Source organism: Bos taurus, chromosome 3 (assembly GCF_002263795.3).
Source record: "Bos taurus isolate L1 Dominette 01449 registration number 42190680 breed Hereford chromosome 3, ARS-UCD2.0, whole genome shotgun sequence".
NCBI lineage: Eukaryota > Metazoa > Chordata > Mammalia > Artiodactyla > Bovidae > Bos > Bos taurus.
Window position 1 is genome coordinate 69,417,279 of NC_037330.1, and position 22,915 is coordinate 69,440,193.

At 39.2% G+C, this 22,915-nt stretch overlaps 1 protein-coding gene and 1 pseudogene across 4 annotated transcripts in view; both read left to right on the forward strand.

Moving 5' to 3' along the window:
• Window positions 1-22,915, forward strand: part of SLC44A5 (solute carrier family 44 member 5) — a 427,045-nt gene that overhangs the window by 260,373 nt on the left and 143,757 nt on the right.
• On the forward strand, window positions 594-1,123 carry LOC100335176 (uncharacterized protein C14orf119 homolog; annotated as a pseudogene).

The following is a 22,915-nucleotide window of genomic DNA, read 5'->3' on the forward strand; positions in this document are numbered from 1 at the left end:
GAAGAGTGTCTAGTGTGCTAGGAGGAGGGAGAGGTGAATCTGGAAAAACCTAAGAGGAGAGGTGACCTTGAGCTGGTTCTTAAAGATATTCCAAGAAAAGTTGGCAGCGCACCTCAGCGTACAGAAACCTGAGAAAAACTGTCCTGGAAATGGTTTGGTGTACACCCAGTGTGTGAAGATCAGGATGAGGTGGAGAGAAATGATGCTGAAGAGGTTACAATGAGCAAAATCATCAAGGACTTATTCAACATGCCAGTGTGTTTGGTATTTTATTTTATAGACTCAGAAAAGACATTGAAGAATTTTAAGAAATTAACAATGAAATTTGTATTTTTAGAGGCTTTTGTTTAGGAAGCACTAGGAGAACACTGCTCTGTACAAGATCTAAATCTAGGGACACAAATCTCCTAGAAATGCTCCTAAACTTCAAAGTTTGTTCTTATTCTGTTGCCAATGAGTGTCATAGAGTGAGGGGAGAGGATTGTTATAATCAAAGCAAAGACTGCAATGTAGAAACATGTAAGTGGCGATGACAGTTGGAGTCTAAACACTTCTGTGATGGTCTCCGGTGCCCTGTGAGAAAAAAGGGGAGAATGCCACTGGAACCATCTTCCTCTTCGATACCACTGTCGTTCCATTACCCTCAGTACCCGACAATGTTTCTAACTCTTCCCCTCCCCCAATGTCTTACGTCACTTCCCAGGAGATGAAGTGTATTCTTCACTGACTTGCTAGCTGGTCAGGTCCTCAGCGTGGATATTTTTCTACAGCACCTGGGAAATTACAGCCATTGCTAGAAAGTCTAGAGCAAACCGACCACCTTGTGTCTTTGAGTGCCAGCTGTGTCTTTGGGATTAGTGGTTTGGAGGCTGGGCTGAGCAGGAATGCAATGAATTTCTTAGGCGCTGGAGGTCAGTGAGCCAGACTTCATGGCAGAATTTTACCAAGCAGTGGCTGCAACAGCTGGTAAAGAACGTAAGGCATTAAAAATCAAAGAAGATAGCCAGAGATAGTGGAGTCATGGCCACAACTTTACTGAGAGAACTTTGGATGTATCACTTAAAGATCTGGGAATGGTGTCCATCTGAGCAAATCCACATCAGCAGTCTGCCTCCTAGCTTGTTTCTTTCCAAGAGATGTCAAACCATCAAGAATTTCAAGACTTCTTTTGCAACTATAACTGAAAGGAATCTACACATTATAACTCAAGTCTACTATTGGTCCATGGGGTATCAAGTAGAGCCTTTGTGCTCCAGAAATGAGAGAAGGGAGTACCTGACCTTACTAAAGGTCATGTTTTTATAATTTAGCTGGATTGGGATGGCTGATTTCACTGTCATTACCAAGTGTTGGAATCATTATATGATAGCCCCATTACCAGCTTTCCTAGTGATGATTTAGTAAGATTATGGAAAAATGAGGAGACAGAGATGTTTGTTCCTCTACACTGATGTTTGTTTGAATCCAACAATACTTTTTCTAAACTGTATGTGAAATCCTTGGAACTGGTAGCAGATGCTCCTATCTTATAAGTGCTCTCTACAACAATATGAAAACAAATTACGTTCTTTAAGGTTGAAGGGTTTATTTTTTCTATTAAAATAAATAATGAGTTTTCAGAAAGAAAGAAGACTGCAGTGTAGTGAGGTAAACACTATGTAGCCGTTCAGGTTGCAATGGAAAGTCTAAGGAGAGAGTAAATCATGTGGAAGGGAGTGGCACTGCTTGCCTGATATGGTCATTCTTGAAGGGGACCAAAGGATGTATAAGAGTTTTTTTTTTTATGTAGGAAAGGGCAAGGAGTAACCCAGAGATGCATATGGAGGAAGAGACTTTGCATGACTCATGTTAGAGTATTACAAGTATTTATAGTAGTAGGAGGGAGAGTATGGTTGGGAGATAAAATTGCTTAGGTTGCAAGAACCCAGATACTGAAGAGCATTGTATATCTGAAGGCACAGAGTTTGACCTTTATTCTAAAGGGTGTGAGATGAATGGCAAGCTTCTGCTCTTTTTTAAAGATTTTATTTTATATTGGAGTATAGTTGATTAACAATGCTGTGTTAGTTTCAGGTCAGGGGAGTTGCGTGATTAGATTTGCTTCAGCTGTCTTTATTTGTCATTTCTTCTTTCTCCCCTTTGTCATATTCTCTCCAGTACAGATTTATTTACAGCTCTCCTCAAACTGATTTTGAAAAGGTCACCAATGATTTCCATTGTGCCAAGTATAGTGGGCAACATCTTTTATTTTAATTTCACAGCAGCATTTGACAAAGGTGACGACTCTTGCCACTTTCATTTTTTGAAGTATAGTTGATTTTATAGTGTTGTGCCAATCTGTGCTGTGACTTAGTTACACAAATAGATACACATTTTAAAAATATTTTTTCCATTATGGTTTATCATAGGATATTGAGTATAATTTCCTGTGCTATACATTAGGGCTTTATTGTTTATCCATTCTAAATATAATAGCTTGTATCTACCAACCCCAAACTCTCAGTCCATCCACCACCCCCCACCAACAACCTTGGCAACCACAAGTGTGTTCTCTATGTTTATGAGTCTGTTTCTATTTTGTAGATAGGTTTATTTGTGCCATGCTTTAGATACCACATATGAGTTATATCATATGGTATTTGTCTTTCTCTTTCTGACTTACTACACTTCACATGATAGTCTCTAGCTGAGTCTATGTTGCTGCAATATTTCACTCTTTTTTATGGCTGAGTAGTATTCTGTTATATACACACCACATCTTCTTTGTCCAATCATCTGTCAATGGACATTTAAGTTGTTTTCATGTTTGGCTATTGTAAACAGTGCTGCTATGAACATAGGGGTACATGTATCTTTTTGAATTATATTTTTTTCCCAGTATGTTCTCAGGAGCAGGATTGCTAGATCATATGGTAATACTATTTTTAGTTTTCTGAGGAACTTCCATACTGGCTGCTTGGGTGCTAAGTTGCTTCAGTCCTGTCCAACTCTTTGGGACCCCATGGACAGTATATAGCCTGCCAGTTTCCTCTGTCCATGGAATTCTCGAGGCCAGAATGTTGGAGTGGGTCTCCATGGCCTCCTCCAGGAGATCTTCCTGACCCAGGGATCGAATCTACGTCTCTCATGTCTTCTGCATTGCGGGAAGATTCCTTACCACTAGTGCCACCAGGGAAGTCCCCATATGGCTATACCAACTTATATTCCCACCAACAATGTAGGAGGGTTCCCTTTTCCACACCCTCTCCAGCATTTGTTATTTGTAGACTTTTAAATGACAACCATTCTGACTGGTGTGACCACTCTCTCCCTTTTGAAACAGTCTTTTCTCTTGGTTTCCTTGACATCATACTCACCTGATGCTTCTTGCAGCTCATTGCTACTTCCTTTTTAGTCTCCTTTTCTGTCTCCTCAACCCCTACTTGATCTCCAAATATGAGAGTGCCTTGGTCCTCATCCTTTACTTTTCTCTAGTCTACTTTTACTCTAGGTCAATGACTTTAAATATTATCTACATGTCAGTGACTCCCAAGCTTTATATCTCTAGCAATGACTCTCCGTCAACCTCCATATTTCTTTATTCAACTGCCTATTTGACTTCTGTATTTGAAGTCATGGTACTTATTCAAACTTAATTTGGCCAAATAGAACTCTTGATTCTTACTTGCAGTTGAAAGCTCTAAAACCTCCTCCATCAGTCTTTTCCATTTCAGAGAGTGACACCAGTATCCTCACCCTGTTACTCAAGTTACAGGTTCTTGGCTTCCTCTTCCCACCCTCCCCCCATTTCTCACATTCAATGCATCAGCAAGTCTTATTGGCTTTAGCTCCAAAATATATCCCCAGAATACCTACTTCTCTTTTTTACAGTCATCATCATCCACAGCACTGAATATCCTAGTTATACTTTAGCACTAGACTCTAGATTGATCTGTTTTCTTTCCTTATTTTTCTATAATCCATTCTACATAAAAAACCTTGAGTGAGCTTTCAAATCATGAATTAATCATAGCTCTTCTCCTTAATGCATTTTCAATAGCTTTCCATACTATCTATGTAAATTAAACTCAAACTTATGTCCTACATGAGTGCCCTCTGTATGACTCACTTATATCATCCTGTACCACTCTTTCTCTCTCTCATCCTCTTATCATAGCCATGCTTGCCTTCTTCTCATTTCTTAAAGATTTTAAACTTGCAGCCATCCTGGGTACACTGACTGAAATACTTTGAGCCCAGACCTTTGCATGAATAGCTACCTCTTATCATCCATTTTTAACTGCCATTAACCAAGAGCCCTTCAGGACAACCCAGTCTTCCAGTCACTATCTACAACATCATTTAATTGTACTTTCTTTATAATATTCATCACTGTTGAAAATTTCTTTATTCATTTTTTTTCTCACAATTAATATCCTGTCTAAAAGATCAGGTTTGTGAGCAGCAAGAACCTTGAATGTTTTGTTCATCAGTGTATTCCCTATGGTTAGAAAAGTCCCTGACATATAATATGTGTCTGGTGAATGACTAAGCAAACTATTATCCTAGCTTCAAAGCCAGGGATATCCTGGAGAGAAGAGAAACTAGATGAAACAAAGGCAGGATACCATTTAGATGAATTTTCAGTTATCTAGCTGACAAATGATTAAAACCTTGACTGAGGCAGTGGCTCTGCAAAGGAATAAATCTAAGAGGTAATAAGAAGGCAAAAATCTACAAGGCTTTAGGACTGATTGTATGCTGAGGATAGAAGAGATGGTCTAGCATGACTGTACTAATAACTGGAAGCATTACGGTTATATTCATGAAGGTAGGGAACACATGAGGAAGAGCCGGAATGGTTATGAAGAGCAGAGAAGATAGCTAATTTAGTTTGTGAAATGTTGAGTTTTGAAATGCCTACGGCCTCTCCAGGTAAGAGTATTCAGTAGAGAGTCAGAAATATACTTATGAAGCTCTTTGATATATTGATATATTTCTTTTAACTAAAAAAGTATCTAAATACAAGGGAAGATAGAAAGAATGTTAACTCTAATAGAAAAATGTGTAAGTTTTCTCTTCTGAGAAATAATTCCTTATCCTTGTTGCTCTCAGAGTACTCTGTGTGCTTATAACGCTGTGTTGTAATCAATAGTTTGCTTGGCTAGCTCCTCAATTAAGCCATGAGTTCTGCCAAATAGAGCTGAATACAACAGATAATACATGATAAATAACAGTTTCAATCATGTTGTTGTGGTTGTTTAGTTGCCAAGTCATGTTCGACTCTTTGCAACCCCATGGACTGCAGCATGCCAGGCTTCCCAGGCCTTCACTATCTCCCAGAGTTTGCTCAAACTCATATCCATTGAGTCAATGATACCATCCAACCATCTCATCCTCTGTCGTCCCCTTCTCCTCCTGTCCTCAGTCTTTCCCAGCATCAGGATCTTTTCCAGTGAGTCAGCTCTTCACATCAGGTGGCCAAAGTATTGGAGCTTCAGTTTAAGCTTCAGTCCTTCCAATGAATATTCAGGGTTGATTTCATTTAGGATTGATTGGTTTGATCTCCTTGCATGTTACACATGCCACGCCCCCCCCTTCAAATTTCACAAATGACTTCCCACTGCCTAAAAGTTAACTCCAAATTCCTTAACATGATACTGAAATCTTGACACAAATTTGTCTTAAGTTATCTGACTAAACTATACTCTCTGGGGTTTCTAAACTCTTGAATGAACTCTCTGTTGAGACAAACCAAGTCATGTGCATTTCGCCAGGGTCTGAAAATTGATTTTGTCTGTGTTCTAGAATTACTCTAATTCAGGGATGATGATTAGTATTAACAAAGCTCACAAGAGACTGATGTATAAAGCCAGAATGTTAATGCAATCATTTACATTGAAAAATTTAATTGCTGAGAAGTCCTGATGTTCCTTGGCCTGACCAGCACTTTGCTCCCTTTAGGCAAACTACACAAGAAACCTAATTATCAAAAAAGTTGCTGGGTGAATGTGTAGTCAGAAAAGGAAATTACATGAGTGGAATGGCTAATGGCAAGGCTCTTCCAGCCTGGCTATCTATTGACAGAACAGCATCTTCACATTAGACCCTTATTTCAATTTGTCTTAGTGCCCTAATCTGGAGGGTGCTCAGATGGGCAGAGCTGTTTGAGCATCATATGCAGTTCTCTTTAGATATGTTAATAGATTCAAGAAGTTTGGAATCAAGGCTTTTTAGACTGGGAGGCTTTGTCTCATTGGGGTGACTATGTGCATTAATCATGTGTTGAATCAGAGTTTAAGTTTCAGAAAGCAGTATTATTTTCTCCACACTCACATTTTGGAGAAGTATCTCACTGACACCTCAAGTGGTAATCTTCCTTGCTCCATGGCCCTGCTCAGGACCCACCTCCTCTGCCCTCCAGCCTCAGAATGCCTTCCCTCCACTGAAATCCTGCAGCTTTTACTATGGATGGTATACAGCACATAATACTTGTGATTTCTTTTTAGCTTTTGGTACTCATGTATTGTCTTATCATCTGATTTGTAATTCCTTGGAGGACAGAGATCTGCATTCAGTATGTGTGTAAGTAGGTAATGATTAGCCTCTTTTTTTTTTTTTTTTTTATTCTTCTCAATATAGCACCAGTTAGAGCACCTACTCCTTGGATGGCATTCTGGTACAAGGAAAGGGGTTGTTTCTTCCATCAGTTCAGTTCAGTCCAGTCACTCAGTCGTGTCCGACTCTTTGCGAGCCCATGAACCACAGCATGCCAGGCCTCCCGTCTATCACCAACTCCCAGAGTCCACCCAAACTCATGTCCATTGAGTCGGTGATGCCATCCAACCATCTCATCCTCTGTCGTCCCCTTCTCCTCCTTCCCTCAATCTTTCCCAGCATCAGGGTCTTTTCAAATGAGTCAGTTCTTTGTATCAGGTGGCCAAAGTATTGGAGTTTCAGCTTCAACATCAGTCCCTCGAATGAACAACCAGGACTGATCTCCTTTAGGATGGACTGGTTGGATCTCCTTGCAGTCCAAGGGACTCTCAAGAGTCTTCTCCAACACTACAGTTCAAAAGCATCAATTCTTAGGTGCTCAGCTTTCTTTATAGTCCAACACTCACATCCATATATGACCACTGGAAAAACCATAGCCTTGACTAGATGGACCTTTGTTGGCGAAGTAATGTCTCTGCTTTTTAATATGTTGTATAGGTTGGTCATAACTTTCCTTCCAAGGAATAACCATCTTAATTTCATGGCTGCAATCACCATCTGCAGTGATTTTGGAGCCCAGAAAAATAAAGTCAGCCACTGTTTCCACTGTTCCCACATCTATTTGCCATGAAGTGATGGGACCAGATGCCATGATCTTAGTTTTCTGAATATTGAGCTTTAAGCCAACTTTTTCACTCTCCTCTTTCACTTTCATCAAGAGGCTCTTTAGTTCTTCTTCACTTTTTGCCATAAGGGTGGTGTCATCTGCATATCTGAGGTTATTGATATTTCTCCCGGCAATCTTGATTCCAGCTTGTGCTTCCTCCAGCCCAGTGTTTCTCATGATGTACTCTGCATATAAGTTAAATAAGCAGGGTGACAATATACAGCCTTGACATACTCCTTTTCCTATTTGGAACCAGTCTGCTGTTCCATGTCCAGTTTTAACTGTTGCTTCCTGACCTACATACACATTTCTCAAGAGGCAGGTCAGGTGGTCTGGTATTCCCATCTCTTTCAGAATTTTCCACAGTTTATTGTGATCTACACAGTCAAAGGCTTTGGCATAGTCAATAAAGCAGAAATAGATGCTTTTCTGGAACTCTCTTGCTTTTTCGATGATCCATCGGATGTTGGCAGTTTGATCTCTGGTTCCTCTGCCTTTTCTAAAACCAGCTTGAACATCTGGAAGTTCATGGTTCACGTATTGGCTGTGCTTAAAAATGTCAAGCTTCTTTAATTTGCATCTTCTTTCAGATGAGTTTTCTATTAAAAAACTAAGTAAATCCTTTCTCCATGTCCTGAGAAGATAGTGCATGACCTTTATTACAGGGTGCCAATTGTAGCAATTTGGACTTTATTTTTTTCCAGACCTGGATCACAGGTCAAGCAAGTGGTCATAACATTTTAATGACTTTTCTCTGACACAAAAATAATGGAATAAACAGAATAAGCTGACTTTTTCCACTGGGACCTGTAAATCTTTGACCTGCTTTGACATAGCATATTCACATCCACAGTCCACACTTTGTACAGTCATGCCCTCTGTGGATACTTCATAAAAACTAATTGAATTGAAAAATAGTCTGAGATGTATTCTATAAGTTTTAGTAATTCAAATAGCTCAGAGAACTCTGACACTGTCTTCCTGTTACCCAAGCATCTTGTTTAGGAATTTGAACCCCTGTATCACACCAATATCATCTGAAAATGGTGTAGGATTTGCATAACTTCAAATAGGGTAGAGTGTTAATAATGACTTTAAAGTCCTGAAGTTTAAACCTATATGTAATGCTTCACTTCTCTGTGATGATTGGGCTCAAATGCTGTGGTCATTATCCAGCCTCTTTTGAGGGTCACCGTTGTACTTATCCATAGGATCTATGTCACATTTCTTCTTCCACATCTTTGTTTTCTTTTATTCCTTCAACAAATATTTGTAGTACACCTTACTCTGTGATAAGAATTATGCTAGTTGGTAATAATACAAAGATAAAATGTCCTTGTCCTCAAAGAATTAGCATATAGTAGAAGAGATAGGCAGTGGAAAAGAGTTTACTTCAATGTGGGAAGTACTGCCATGGAAGAGAGAAGGACCTAACTCTCAGTGGATGCCTTATGTGACAGCATCACATAAGATTAATTTTTATTTATTTATGTAAGATTAATTTTCATTTATTTATATAATATTAATGCTCTTCCAAAGATTAATTTTTATTTATTCTCACTCAGAAGTTATTGACTGATTATCTATTATGTGCCCTCTGTTCTCTGGGCATTAGAGATACAGTGATGAACAAGACAGGCCACATGCTGGTTCTCTTGGAAGGGGAAAGAGATGGGGCAGATAACATCTGAGAAATGAAGATGACAATTTCATAAAGTGATAAGTATGAAGAAGAAAATAAAACAGAGGATGTGTTAGTACCTGGCCAGAGTGTGACTGGGAGCATTAATTTAGATTTGGTGGTCAGGGAAGATCTTTCTTTGGAGGTGACGATGGAAATGAGACTTGAATGATAAAGAGCAGCCAGCCATGGGAAGATTGAAGACACTGCATTTCAGATAGAGGAAGAACAAAATGTAAAATCCCTAAGGTAGGAATGAGCTTCTGTGCTCAAGGAGTAGAAAGAAGGCCCCTGTGAGCACAGCATGGTGGATGGGGGCAGGGAACTGGGGAGGGAGTGTGGGTTGTTAGGAGAACCCCGAAAGCACATTCTACTAAGTGCAATGGAAAAGCTATTTGAGGGTTTTAGTAGGAGAGTAAGTTAGTCTAATACATTATGAAAGCTCATTCTAACTACTGGAGAATGGCTTTTAAGAGTCCTAAAGCAGAAGCGAGGAGATCAATAGGCAGATTTTGCAGTCATTGACGTGAAGGAGTCAGTGATTTGGCCTAGGATGGCAGTAATGGAGATGGAAAGATGTGAATAGATTCAGACATGTTCTGGTGGCAGTGTTTATTGATATGAAAGGTGAGGGAAAGAAGTCAGAGATAACTGCTGGATTGTGACTAGCTGAAGCTCCAATATTTTGGTCACCTGATGTGAAGAGCTGACTCATTGCATAAGACCCTGATGATGGGAAAGATGGAAGGCAGGAAGAGAAGGGGACGATAGAGGATGAGATGGTTGGATAGGCATCACTGACTCAATGGACTTGAGTCTGAGCAAAAGGAGACAGCAAAGGACAGGGAAGCCTGGCATGCTATAGTCCATGGGGTTGCAAAGAGTCGGACCTAACTTAGTGACTGAACAACAAGATGTGTGACATGAACATTTGGGCATATGACAGTTCCCCTTCCTAAGAATGGAAAGATTAGGGGAGGTGCAGGTGTGCTGGTTCAGAAATCAAGACTTCTGTTTTGGCTGGTAGGTTTTATGTGCAAAGTAGATATTCATGTAGTGATGCTCTATGTGAGTCTGGAGGTCAGTGAAGAATAAAGTGAGAGTGGGAGACTGAGAGTTGTTGGTCATAGGCATTTAGATAATATTAATATTTAAAGCCGAGTGTCTGGATAAGATCACTTAGGAGGGTAAAGAAGAGGCCCAAGGACAAAACTTTGGATTTGACAGCATTTGGAGGTCAAGCAGAGATGAAGGAGCAGGCAAAGGAGCTCTCAGTGAGTTAGGAAAAGCCAAAAGAATGCAGTGTTATAGAAATTAAGAGTGTTATAAGAGTTTGTTTTTTATTTACTTATTTTTAAAGTTGCCAACTGTGTTGACAGCTTTGAAAAATCAGGCAAGATAAAGCCTGAGAAGCCACCACTGGATCTGGCAACATGAACATTGTCAGAGACCTCATCCAAAGCAGTCTCAGTGATGTCATGGGCACTCAGGTCTGGCAAGGGAAAGGAAGTTAGAGACTGTGAGGTGAAAACCTGGAGGGGGCTTCTAGAGACTAAAACTTATAATTCATTAATTATAAGTTTATAATTATAGATTATTTATACTTAATTATTAATTAATTATTTAAAGATTAATTATAATCTTTCAGTAAGTTTTATCAGAGGGTGAGTGGAATCTGGGATCAAAGTAGAGTTTCTGAAGAGGAACGATTCTAGGACACAGTAGTGTGTGGAGCTGGAGATGATCCAGGACACTGATAATGCAAGAACAAGGGAAACCTATGGACATGAAGTCCTGAAGATAGAAAGTGAAAACGAAGTTGCTCAGTCATGTCCAACTCTTCACGACCCTGTGGACTGTAGCCCACCAGGCTCCTCCGTCCATGGGATTCTCCAGGCAAGAATACTGGAGTGAGTTGCCATTTCCTTCTCCAGGGGATCTTCCCAACCCAGGGATTGAACCCGGGTCTCCTGCATTGCAGGCAGACGCTTTAACCACTGAGCTACCACAAAACTGGAGAGTCTGGCCTTTGGTAGAAACAGGGGTTCCTAGTCCATAGTACAAGATGGTAAGCAGGGACTAGACTAGAGATATTGAGTGTCAATAGTTTTGGTGATGATGAGAGATTCTTACTGCTTGCTTTTAACTATTTAATGAATTATGAGATAAGTTATCAGACAGGGATGGGCTTATGGTGGTGGCAGCGGTGGCAGGCCCAGGTGTATAAGGACTGAGAGGAGAAAGGGTGAAACAGTCATTTTGGGAAGTGGAGAAGTGAGCATACATATATGATTAATGCAGAATGTATACATATATATTATGTTTCCCATATTGTTCATTGTTGTTCAGTCGCTAAGATCTGTCTGACTCTTTGCAACCCCATGGACTGCAGCATGCCAGGCTTCCCTGTCCTTCACTATCTCCCAGAGTTTTCTCAAATTCATATCCATTGAGTTGGCGATGCCATATAGAGAATATTATTCTAGTCTTAGAAAGATTTAAGAGAATGTGAATATTGTTCTGATGGATCATAAATATTTTTAGACACAGATACTGAGATAGCTGGAGTTGAGGGGCAGTACCCTGGGGTACCTCACATAGATGGAGGGTCTGGAATAGTATTTTGAAGGAACATACCATCAGATGAGACAGGAAAGTGTGTATCATGCAAAGTGGATTTGGTTAACTAGATCAGAAAGCAGAAGCTAATATAAAGTATAGCTGAAAAATAGAAGGGGTTGGATCTGGTGTGTGAAATATTGGCAAGATTTCATTTCAGTTATAATAGAGAGGGGGAAAAAGAGGTTTAGGCAGATTCTAGATCATACATTAATTTATTCTATCATTCATAACTCTTTTAACTGTTATACACTGTGGGGTATACAGAAATGAATAAGACACAGGTTGTACTCTCAATAAACTTGAAATTTAAACTACTAGATTTAACAGAAAGCTACTTCTCAGTAGAGGTGTAAAAGCACAGTTCAAGGGGACAGCGTAAAATGAATAATTACTCCTGATTAGAATGATCAAGGAGTGTTTCTTGAGGATATTATTTGAGCTGGACTCTGCAGGAGTAGAATCAGAGAATGAAGAAGAAAATCCGACTCATGGAGGCATGTTACAGATAGAGTTTTCCAGAACCAGATGCTGAGATGGAGTTTGGGATCAAGCTCTCTGGTAGGGAATAACACCTGTGGAAAGAAGAGGAAGAAGTAGAATTACATAGAGGGAGATGTCAGTCTGTTACCAGACCCCACAAAACCTCAGCCCACATTTTAGGGAGCTCTGCAGCAAGGACTGCCCTGCTAAGGGGTCCAGAGTAACTTTGAACTGGCTGCACCTTTATGAGCCCACCTGACTCAGTCCCTGATTTGTGAGCTTCTCAGGAGGAGTGAGTGGTGGAAGTGGACCCTGAAGATGCTGTCAACTAGAAACCGTCTGCAACCATATCTGCTATAGCCATTAGCAGCTTCTTCCTTGAGGGGGAACCTGGGTAGTGCATCTTTGTGTGGAATATAGTGTGTAAGTGCATGGTATGTCCCCTCATGGTTCCAGAGGAGTTGGAAGAGAGACTAGGGCAAAAGATCCTTGGGGAATAAAACTGGACAGATCGTTTGGGATTATGATTTGCAAGTCAGGCATGAGCACTGGAACGTTTTTGTTCCTATGAGGATCTTAGGTCTATATAATGCTCGAGTGCTCTGCTTTTAGGAACGAACTCCAGGTAGTGGACCTAGGGCAGCAGAACCTCTTAGAAAGAATAGTTGCCATAAAGCAAGCTGCCTAATGAATTTGGTAGTGGGAAATGAAAGGTGGGGAAGACCACACACTATGTCCATTTTCATTTGGATCCCTTGTTCTTGGATAACAGTGTTTATGATGGTTCACTCAGCAGAGACATCTAACCTTTCCCCTTTAATCACAACTAAAATGTTTTGAGGGGACCCATATAGCCCCTCTTTTTGAAAAAGCTAAAACATACCTGTGTCAGAAGACTATATCAGCATATATTTTTCAAGTATTTTGGGCTTTCCTAGTGGCTCAGGTGGTAAAGAATCTGCCTGCAATGCAGGATATCTGGGTTCAGTCCCTGGGTTGGGAAGCTCTCTTGGAGAAGGGAATGGCTGCCAACTCCAGTATTTTTGCCTGGAGAATTCCATGGACAGAGGAGCCTGGTGGGCTACAGTCCATGGGGTCACAAATAGTCGGTCACAACTGAGTGACTAAGACTCACTTTTCTTTTGTTCTTGTGCTTAGGCTGTTTTGGCATTGAAGGGATTTGTTTTCCACTTGCTCTCCGTCCATCATGATTGATAGTGAATTCTTTTGGCAGGGGAATGGGGAGGGAGAGATTTTTCTGTTTAAAAATTAGAGATAGTCGGTGTCCAGAAGGATCAGGAGACGAATGAACTGGCTCAGTCAGGAAGCCAGGGTGGGTGGAAGGCAGCGGGCAGCTTGCAAGAATTTGGGCCTGGGGTGTGGTGCCATCTTGTGACTGGGCTGTAGAATGTTAAATGAGGACTGTTAGCATCCCAATGTAGAATTTCTAAGTCTTTCAGAAACCAGCAGTGGAGCAGGTGACCAAGTCCAAATAGAAGCACAGAGGACTTGAGAGTATAAAGATAGTATCAGGAAGCAGAAAGGCCAAGCCTGGAAGACTCATATTCATTCACTAGCATGCCACTTTAACTGCTTCTTAATGTAATGACAGGGCTTTGCTGCCACAGTTATTTTCTAGTTAGACTCATGGAAAAATTACTGAGGAAATAACATCAGATTTTATCTGGATATTGTTATTTAGTTTAACTCTTTTCCAAGTTGTATATTAGTTTTCAAATGGTTATTTTGCTTGGTTAGTTAAATAAGAAATTATTATATATCTAGTATATGCAACTGTCAGAGATACCATCCTATTTTGGTCATGAACCCATCACTCAAGAAAGACCCTTCACTTGGTATGAGTTTGCCCAAATTCCATATATAGAGTCTCAGAGAAAAAGGAATAAGTTTTTTATGTTTTTTAGGAATAAATTTTTATTGCTAGTCTTATAAACCCGAATGAGCAAACCTCAGAGCTCTACATTTTTAAAGTCTAGGCATCATAAAATTAGACTAAAACCTAATAACACACATCTTACTGTCACTTTAAATTTATTTATTAAGAATTTATCAAAGATGTCTTTGTGTTTCATGACTTTTGATCACAGACATCACTTTACATACTTTGGCTTGTGAATTCAGATCATTATGGAGTTTATTTCAAACTGGAAGTCAGTTTATTTGGCCAATGTCTGTAAGAATCAATTTCTTCATGTTAGTAAAGTTGTGGCCCTTCAAATTATTATTTGTCTTATGTTTTTAGTAATTTGTTGTTTTATTCTTCACAGGATGCTTTTTGTCAGACATAGTAAAAAAAATAAAGCTGAAAAAAAAATAATATTTGCTAAAAATTTAAAGTAAAAAAATCCACACTAGTGGTCTCCATGTGCGTGTTTCTTAATGTTTTCTTACTGAAAACACTCTGTCGTAATGTACATTAACATTTTATAGGTCCCTCTAGAATTTAATGGAAAGTTTGCTCCCTGCAGTAAGTAGTGAAGGTACTGTTATTTTACAGTTGTCTCTTTGATATCACAACTTGTTTTTTCAGATTTCGGGTATCAAAGTTACAACTGCATAAACCATCTCCATATACATTATCCATAATTTAGTTTTGTACTGTTCAATGAGAGAGGAAATGAATCTCCATCTCCTCCTTCCCGAAAAATGCTTGATTTCCTATCTCATTACCATTCATTCCTCCCTAAAACCCTGATCTTGATGTTTGTGTGTGATATTTGTGCTGAGTTTATGAACTTATTCAATGTTTTTGGTTCCCCTAAACTAGCTATGATAATGTTGATGTATTATTTATTGATTCTGTGGTCTATTTAGGATTAGTAGACCACATCTATTTTCTTAAATGTCTGTGCCATCTGTATCATTTACAATTCAGTTGGAGAGTTAATCCTAACACACATAAACTTTAGCGATTTGTTTGGTGCTTAACCATGATGGTGATTTTAAGAGCACTAAGATTTCCAGTTATAGAAGAAAGAACTCAGTTAAGTGCTAAATATCAGATTTAATGTAGGAGAGAGCTTTTGAAGTACCTGAAAAGATGGGTAAGACATGAATTTTTTTAAATTTTATTTTATTTTTAAACTTTACAATATTGTATTAGTTTTGCCAAATATCGAAATGAATCTGCCACAGGTATACCTGTGTTCCCCATCCTGAACCCTCCTCCCTCCTCCCTCCCCATACCCTCCCTCTGCACCAGTGCACTGTCGTCCCAGTGCACCAGCCCCAAGCATCCAGTATCGTGCATCGAACCTGGACTGGCGACTCGTTTCATACATGATATTATACATGTTTCAATGCCATTCTCCCAAATCTCCCCACCCTCTCCCTCTCCCACAGAGTCCATAAGACTAATCTATACATTAGTGTCTCTTTTGCTGTCTCGTACACAGGAATTTTTAAAAGAAAAAGACAAAGTGTTCCAAGTTAAAAAATATCCAGAATAAAGACAAGGAGTCTTCAGTACATGAAATACTGTCCTAATCACAGGGCTTCAGTTCTTCTAGCTTTCCTGAATGAATGTGTATCTGTCTATCTCAATATGAATGTATTTTCAGTTCAGACCAGTCGCTCAGTTGTGTTTGACTCTTTGTGACCCCAAGGACTACACCATGCCAGGCTTCCCTGTCTATCACCCACTCCTGGAGCCTACTCAAACTCGCATCGGTGATGCCATCCAACCATCTCATCCTCTGTTGTCCCCTTCTCCTCCCATTTTCAATCTTTCCCAGTGTCAGGGTCTTTTCCAATGAGTCGGTTCTTCACATCAGGTGGCCAAATTATTGGAGTTTTAACCTCAGCATCAGTCCTTCCAATGAATATTCGGTCTGGTTTCCTTTAGGATGGACTGGTTGGATCTCCTTGCAGTCCAAGGGACTCTCAAGAGTCTTCTCCAACACCACAGTTCAAAAGCATCAATTCTTCAGCACTCAGCTTTCTTTATAGTCCAACTCTCACATCCATACATGACTACTGGAAAAACCAAAGCTTTGACTAGACGGACCTTTGTTGGTAAATAATGTCTCTGATTTTTAGTATGCTCTCTAGTTTGATCATAGCTTTTCTTCCAAGGAGCAAGTATCTTTTAATTTCATGGCTGAAGTCACCATCTGCAGTGATTTTGGAGCCCAAAAAAGAAAGTCATTTTTCTGAGGGGTTCCATAAGTCAATGTATATTACATATATGAATATGTATGCATGTTTGAGCTCATTTGCAGTTAGAAATTGGGCCCAACTATTGATGAAACAGCTTGTTTAATTGGGTTGTCCCCTCTTTGCACTGGTCCAGTTCTTTTGCTGGGTTGATCATATTGAATAATTGTCTTCATATTGAATAGATATAGTTTCAGCATTCTTAACGAGGAACACAGTACTTTTCTCTCAATATTTCTGATTAACCTTTGTTGCCCAAGTGTACCGAAATGTGAGAAGTCTTTTGGCCACAACCCTTGTCCTGAGACCTAAGTTTTTTCATTTTGTTTTTAAATGTGTTTATTTTTAATTGAAGGATAATTGATTTATAATATTGTGTTGGTTTCTGTCATAAATCAATGGGAATCAGCCACAGGTATACATATGCCCCCTGCTTCCCACCCCATTGTATCCTTCTTTGTTGTCATAGAGCCCCAGTTTGAGTTCCATGAGTCATACAGCAAATTCCCACTGCTTATCTCTTTTACATATGGTAGTGTATATGTTTCCACTAAGTTTTAGTTCCCTTAAAAATCAGAAGCCAGTATGACACATGCTGAATGGGTTTTACATCCCTGAGAATGTTTGGAGTAAAATAAAAATATGTTATTTACTAGTTATATTAGCCGAAGTGTTTTGTTTTAACTAATCTATTCATTTATTTAATTGGGTAATACATGCGGATTGGGTAAATGATTCAAATAGTATAGAAACGTCATAGAGTACCTAGTCCCTCAGAATTCTGCCTTTGAGATTCAAATATTATCAATGCCTATGTATCCTTTCAAATAAATGCATGCATTGAAAAGTATACATTTGTGTGTACATATTAATATGTACACATATATTTGTATATCCCTTTTTATAAATAAATGTATGCAATAATAGCATTCAATACACACAATATGTTTGTAAATCAGTTCATCAGTATATATAGAGCAGTCATAGGAGTTTAAAAAGAGGTCTTGAAAATATATAACTCAAAACTTTATTGTTAGTCATACAATTTGAAGAACTATGTCTTCAATACCCTTCTCTATCTTCTACTCACATATGAAGGTCAAGTTCGCATGTTCCCTTTCTAATTCTTACTCTTAGTTATTCTCTGACAGAATGTATTGCTCTCTTTTCCGTGTTCTCTAAATAATTTGTGTCTTATATATACTATGTTTATGACCCTCATAATAGTAAAGGGTTTTTGTTTGCTTGTTCTTCTGTTTTTATCCACAAATAGATAGTGAGTACCTTTAAACTCTTCTTTTTCTGGATCTTCATTCTCTGGTAGAGTCTGGTATGTAATAGGTACTCAATAAATACTTGTCTGATTTTTTTTTAAGTGTTAGGCCCTTAATTTTCATTGCTGAAGAATCCATATTTTTCCCTCATTGTTGTTGTTCTTTGGTATTTGACTTGAATACTTATTTCCCCAATGATAACTTTCTTAAACCATGGAGCAGGAAAAGAATTAGGTTGAAAAATAAAACAAATGTGTCACCTGGAAATATTTATTCAGTGCCCCTTTTATAAACTTTTATGAGAAAAATAAATGATCCTTTGTATTTTGTATTAACAATTGCTGAAGAAAGGCTGATAATTGCCAAAATAAATCTACAGCTCTCAGCCTGGAGCAATTGCTCGTAGATGTGTTTGCATATACACTTCTTGAACCTACTCCATGATATATGCACACATTTGTGTGCTGCTCACAAAGATGCTTCATGTCATTACTTCTGAAATCATCATGTTTGGCTTAGTCAAGCAGACTTCTTTAATAGCATCATGGATTTTGTTGCAATGCTGTAAGAATACAGTGCTATACATTCATTTATCTGTGCTCTGTTCATTTATATCATCTTCCCTCACTTGCAATATTTAATAGAACTTTTGATGTAAATGCAAATAATTGAAAGCATTATTTTTTATTTGTTCCCATTATGGAGCTTGTGGTTCTGTTTTAAACGTCCTTACTGAACACATGAGCATTTTTCTTCATTTTGCTTTGAAGATCATTTAAGACTCATCTTTAAACTGCCTCATTATGTCTTTCAGAAATACAGTTCTCATTTAACAACTAATCAGGAAATTCAAAGTATTTGAAATATGTTAGGAAAAGCAGATGTTTGCTATTTAAAGTACTGCCGATGATTGTTATTTCTTTTTCTAGTCAAAAGACGTTCATATCCACTAAATAAATGTATTGTCTTGAAGTGTGCATCCTTCTGTGTCACAGTGGAGGGAAGTCTTCACTGCTAGAGTAAGAAATGAAACTGTTCTGCTAATGTTCTGCTTAACTATTCATTTTGCACAGTAGGAAAGCTGGGGTTGGGAAAACATCAGTAAATTTCACCCTTCTCAGCCTAACAGGGAAAATAGATAATGGAAATGGCAGTTGTTCGCTGGTTGCTTTGAAATACTAGCATGCTGAATGAGTTCGATAGTTTTTTTTTTTTTTAACCCAAAATAAGCTTAGCTGATTTTGCGGAAAACTAAGCCTTATGCATAAACATAGATATTAACATGTTAAGCAACTGAGCTAATGACGCCAAATCTAAGGGTGCAGAGGCAAAAGTAGGAAGAATTGTTTAAACATATAATTACACATTGAATTCAACTATAGAATTGAAAAGATTTAGTATCATTTAATAGTTTCATTGAAACAATCATAATAATTTTCCATGTACTTTAAAAAAAACTTTAGAGTTTATTTGGTTCAGCATTCTGTTTTGGGATTGCAGGCATGGATACATGGAAAGGCTTATCCAAAATTGCCTGATGATTTGGTGGCATAGTTGGGATTTGAATCCAGGTCTCCCGGTTATGCATCTAGAGTGCTTCTATATTTCTCTGACATACAATAAATACGCTGCTTTTAATTTCATGGCAGTATTTTGCTTGATAGTCTGTTTTGGTGAGAGAAGCAAGCTGAGAGAAAGAGGAAAACCATATTTGTGGAAAAGATGGAGGAAGAAGAAAAAAGTGAAACTGGTTGGCAAATAAGGAGGAACTTTGGGAGAACAAAAACGTCTACTGGGGAATGTTTTTGGTTTCTGGAATATGGTGTATGGTATATCTTCTTTTTTACTTCTCCTGAACTCTTCAGCAAACGTCTGTTCCTCAATTCCACTGTGGAGTTGGATCACTTTTGATGGATTTAACTAAAATGCTGAGAATAACCTCTGAATGGATGAGGTCAAGAGCCCAGACTGTCACGTGGAAGACTGTCACACATTTATTCATGGGATTATGTGGCTAAAGTCTCTTCTCTAAACCATGAACTCTACAAGAATAAGCCATGGATCTTTTGTTCACCATTGTATCTTTAATATCATGTATATTGCCTGGCATGTAATACATGCACCATAAAATTTTGCAGTCTGTTAGGGCACAGAATATGACTTCTTTGCAAAGGATATATATCAGGCACTTGATCTTCTGGACAGTTTAATCTCAGGACAACTCTACAAGGCATTTATTTCTAACTGCCAGTATAGATTAGGGAGCTGAAACTTGGGAACATCATGTCACTATTCAAGGGCACACAACTCATTAGTGACAGAGCTGGAACACTGAAAGAATGTTAGGGCTATCTGACTTCAAATGTCATAGCTAGGGGACAGTTCAAGATGACAGTGTAGAAAGACCCTGGACTCAACTTCTCCATAGAAACACTGAATCTATACATACATAGAGCAGTTTCTCCCAAAAGAACTGAGAGCTGATTGAACAACTTCTGTACAACAACAAAGAGACCACATAGAGGTGGATAGGAAAAACAGAGAGGTCATATTGACAGGAGCCACACCCCCAACACAGTGATCTGCAGTAGAGAAGGGTGACACTGAAGGGCCCCATGTGTGCATTTACACCCTCTGAGGCATAGTGAAAAGACAGTGGTTTAAAGGGTACCTAGACCTTACATGGGGAAAAAGCACTGGCAACCCACTCCAGTACTCTTGCCTGGAAAAGCTCATGGACAGAGGAGCCTGGTAGGCTGTAGTCTATGGGGTCATGAAGAGTTGGACATGACTGGGTGACTTCACTTTCACTTTTCACTTTCCTGCATTGGAGAAGGAAATGGCAACCCACTCCAGTGTTCTTGCCTGGAGAATCCCAGAGACGGAGGAGCCTGGTAGGCTGCCGTCTATGAGGTCGCACAGAGTCGGACATGAGTGAAGCAACTTAGCAGCAACAGCAGCAGACCATACATGAAGGAAATACATTTACTAAACCTAGAGTGTCTGCCAAATGGGCAGGGAACTGTACAAACTCTCTCCAGGGTCAGAGGTCCTGGAAAGTGCCATTTTTTTTTTTTAACTTCTTTCTCCATCTTGAGATGAGATGGGAACATGATCTAAGCATTCTGCCCATCTGCCAGGACTGCCCTCTCCCACATCAGCTCTATGCTCCCCTTTCCCCACCACTACCCACACCACCAAGGTGACCCCTGCTCCATACTTGTGCTTACCCCAGCTCTAGCTTTCCTGCTAGGTCCTGGTGCAGAGCACCATGGAACAGCCCCAGTGTGTGCCTACTCCAAATCCAGCCAGCCTGCCAGCCAAAGCTGCCTGGTGCCTCGTTTACCCAGAAGATTCCCTAATACAAGTCCATGCTAATAAAACCAGGAGAGGTTCCTGTTTTGCCTAATTCATTGAAACAGTCACTGAGAGTCAAACAACATGGGGAGGCAGAGGGATATGTTCTAAACAAAGGAACAAAATGGAACTCCAGAAAAAACCTATTGAAACAGACAAGTAATTTACTTGATAAAGAGTTCAAAGAAATGGTCATAAAGATGCTCACCAAGCTCAGAAGAATGGAGGAATGCAGTGAAACCTTCAACAAAGAGGTGGAAAATATAAGAAAGAACCAGTCATAGATGAAGAATAAAATAAAAAGAACAGTAGGTAGAATCAATAGCAGATTAGATGATACAGAAGAATGGATCAGCAGTTGGGAGGATATAAGAATGGAAATCACCCAATCAAGACAGCAAAAAGAAAAAAAAATTTAAGATTAGGATAGTTTAAGGGGCTTCTGTGACAACATTAAGTGTACCAAAATTTGCAGCTATAGGGTCACATAAGAATAGAGCAAGGGACAGAAAACTTATTTGAAGAAATAGTGGCTGAAAACTTCCCTCATCTGGGGAAGGAAATAGATATCCAGGTTTAAGAAGCATCGGGGAAGGTGATGGCACCCCACTCCAGTACTCTTGCCTGGAAAATCCCATGGACGGAGGAGCCTGGTAGGCTGCAGTCCATGGGGTCGTGAAGAGTCGGACACGACAGAGTGACTTCACTTTCACTTTTCACTTTCATGCATTGGAGAAGGAAATGGCAATCCACTCCAGTGTTCTTGCCTGGAGAATCCCAGGGACGGGGGAGCCTGGTGGGCTGCCATCTATGGGGTCGCACAGAGTCGGACACTACTGAAGCGACTTAGCAGCAGCAGCAGCAGGAAGCATAGAGAGTTCAGAACAAGATGAACCCAAAGAGATCCACACCAAAACATATTACAATGGAAAAACTTAGAATTTTAGAGATGACAAAAGATAAAAGTTACATCAGCTAATATTTCAGCAGAAACTTTGTGGGTCCAAAGACCCACAGATAATATATTCAAAGTGCAGAGAATACTCTGACAAGGCTATTTAGAATTGAAGGAGAGAGATAAAGAGTTTCCCAGGGAAGCAAAATTTAAGAGTTCATCACTACTAAACTGGCCTTATAAGAAATGTTAAAGGTTGTTTTTTTGAGCAGAAAATAAAGGTCATAACCAGAAATAAGAAAATATATGAAAGAAAAAATTGTCTCTGGTGAAGGCAGTAAGAAGGTGTCTCTAGTTAAGGCATCAGATCAGCAATTTATAAAGCTAATATGAAGGTACAATCAATTATAACTACAGTAAGTAGTAAAGGGATATGCAAAAAGATGTAATTATGATTAAAAAACATGAAATGTGAGAAGGGTAGTACAAGTGTAGTGCTCTAAGAATATATTCCAAATGTATTGATTATAGGTTTAAAATAAACTGATGTGTGTGTGTCTGTATGTACACACTTTTAATCTATATAATGGATATTACTCAGCCATATAAAGGAATGAAAACTTGCCATTTGTGGTAACACATATAGACCTAGAGGATGTTACACTAAATGAATGTTATACAGAGAAAGATAAATACTATATAATTTTCACTTATATGTGGAATCTAAAAAGAAAACAAATAACAAAATGTAACAAAACAAATAACAAAATGTAACAAAACAGAAGCAGGGTCATAGATTTAGAGAATATAATGTGCTTGTGCTCAGTCGCTCAGTTGTGTCTGAGTCTTTGTGACCCCTTGGACTGTACCCCTCTAGCCTCCTCTGTCCATTAGGGATTCTCTAGGCAAGAATGCTGGGGTGGGTTCCCATGCCCTCCTCCAGGGAATCTTCCCAATCCAGGGATCAAACCCAGGTCTCCCGCATTGCAGGCGGATTGTCTGCTGTCTGAGCCACCAGGGAAGCCCAGAGAATATAATACTGAGTTCTAATTTTCATTTTCTCCTGT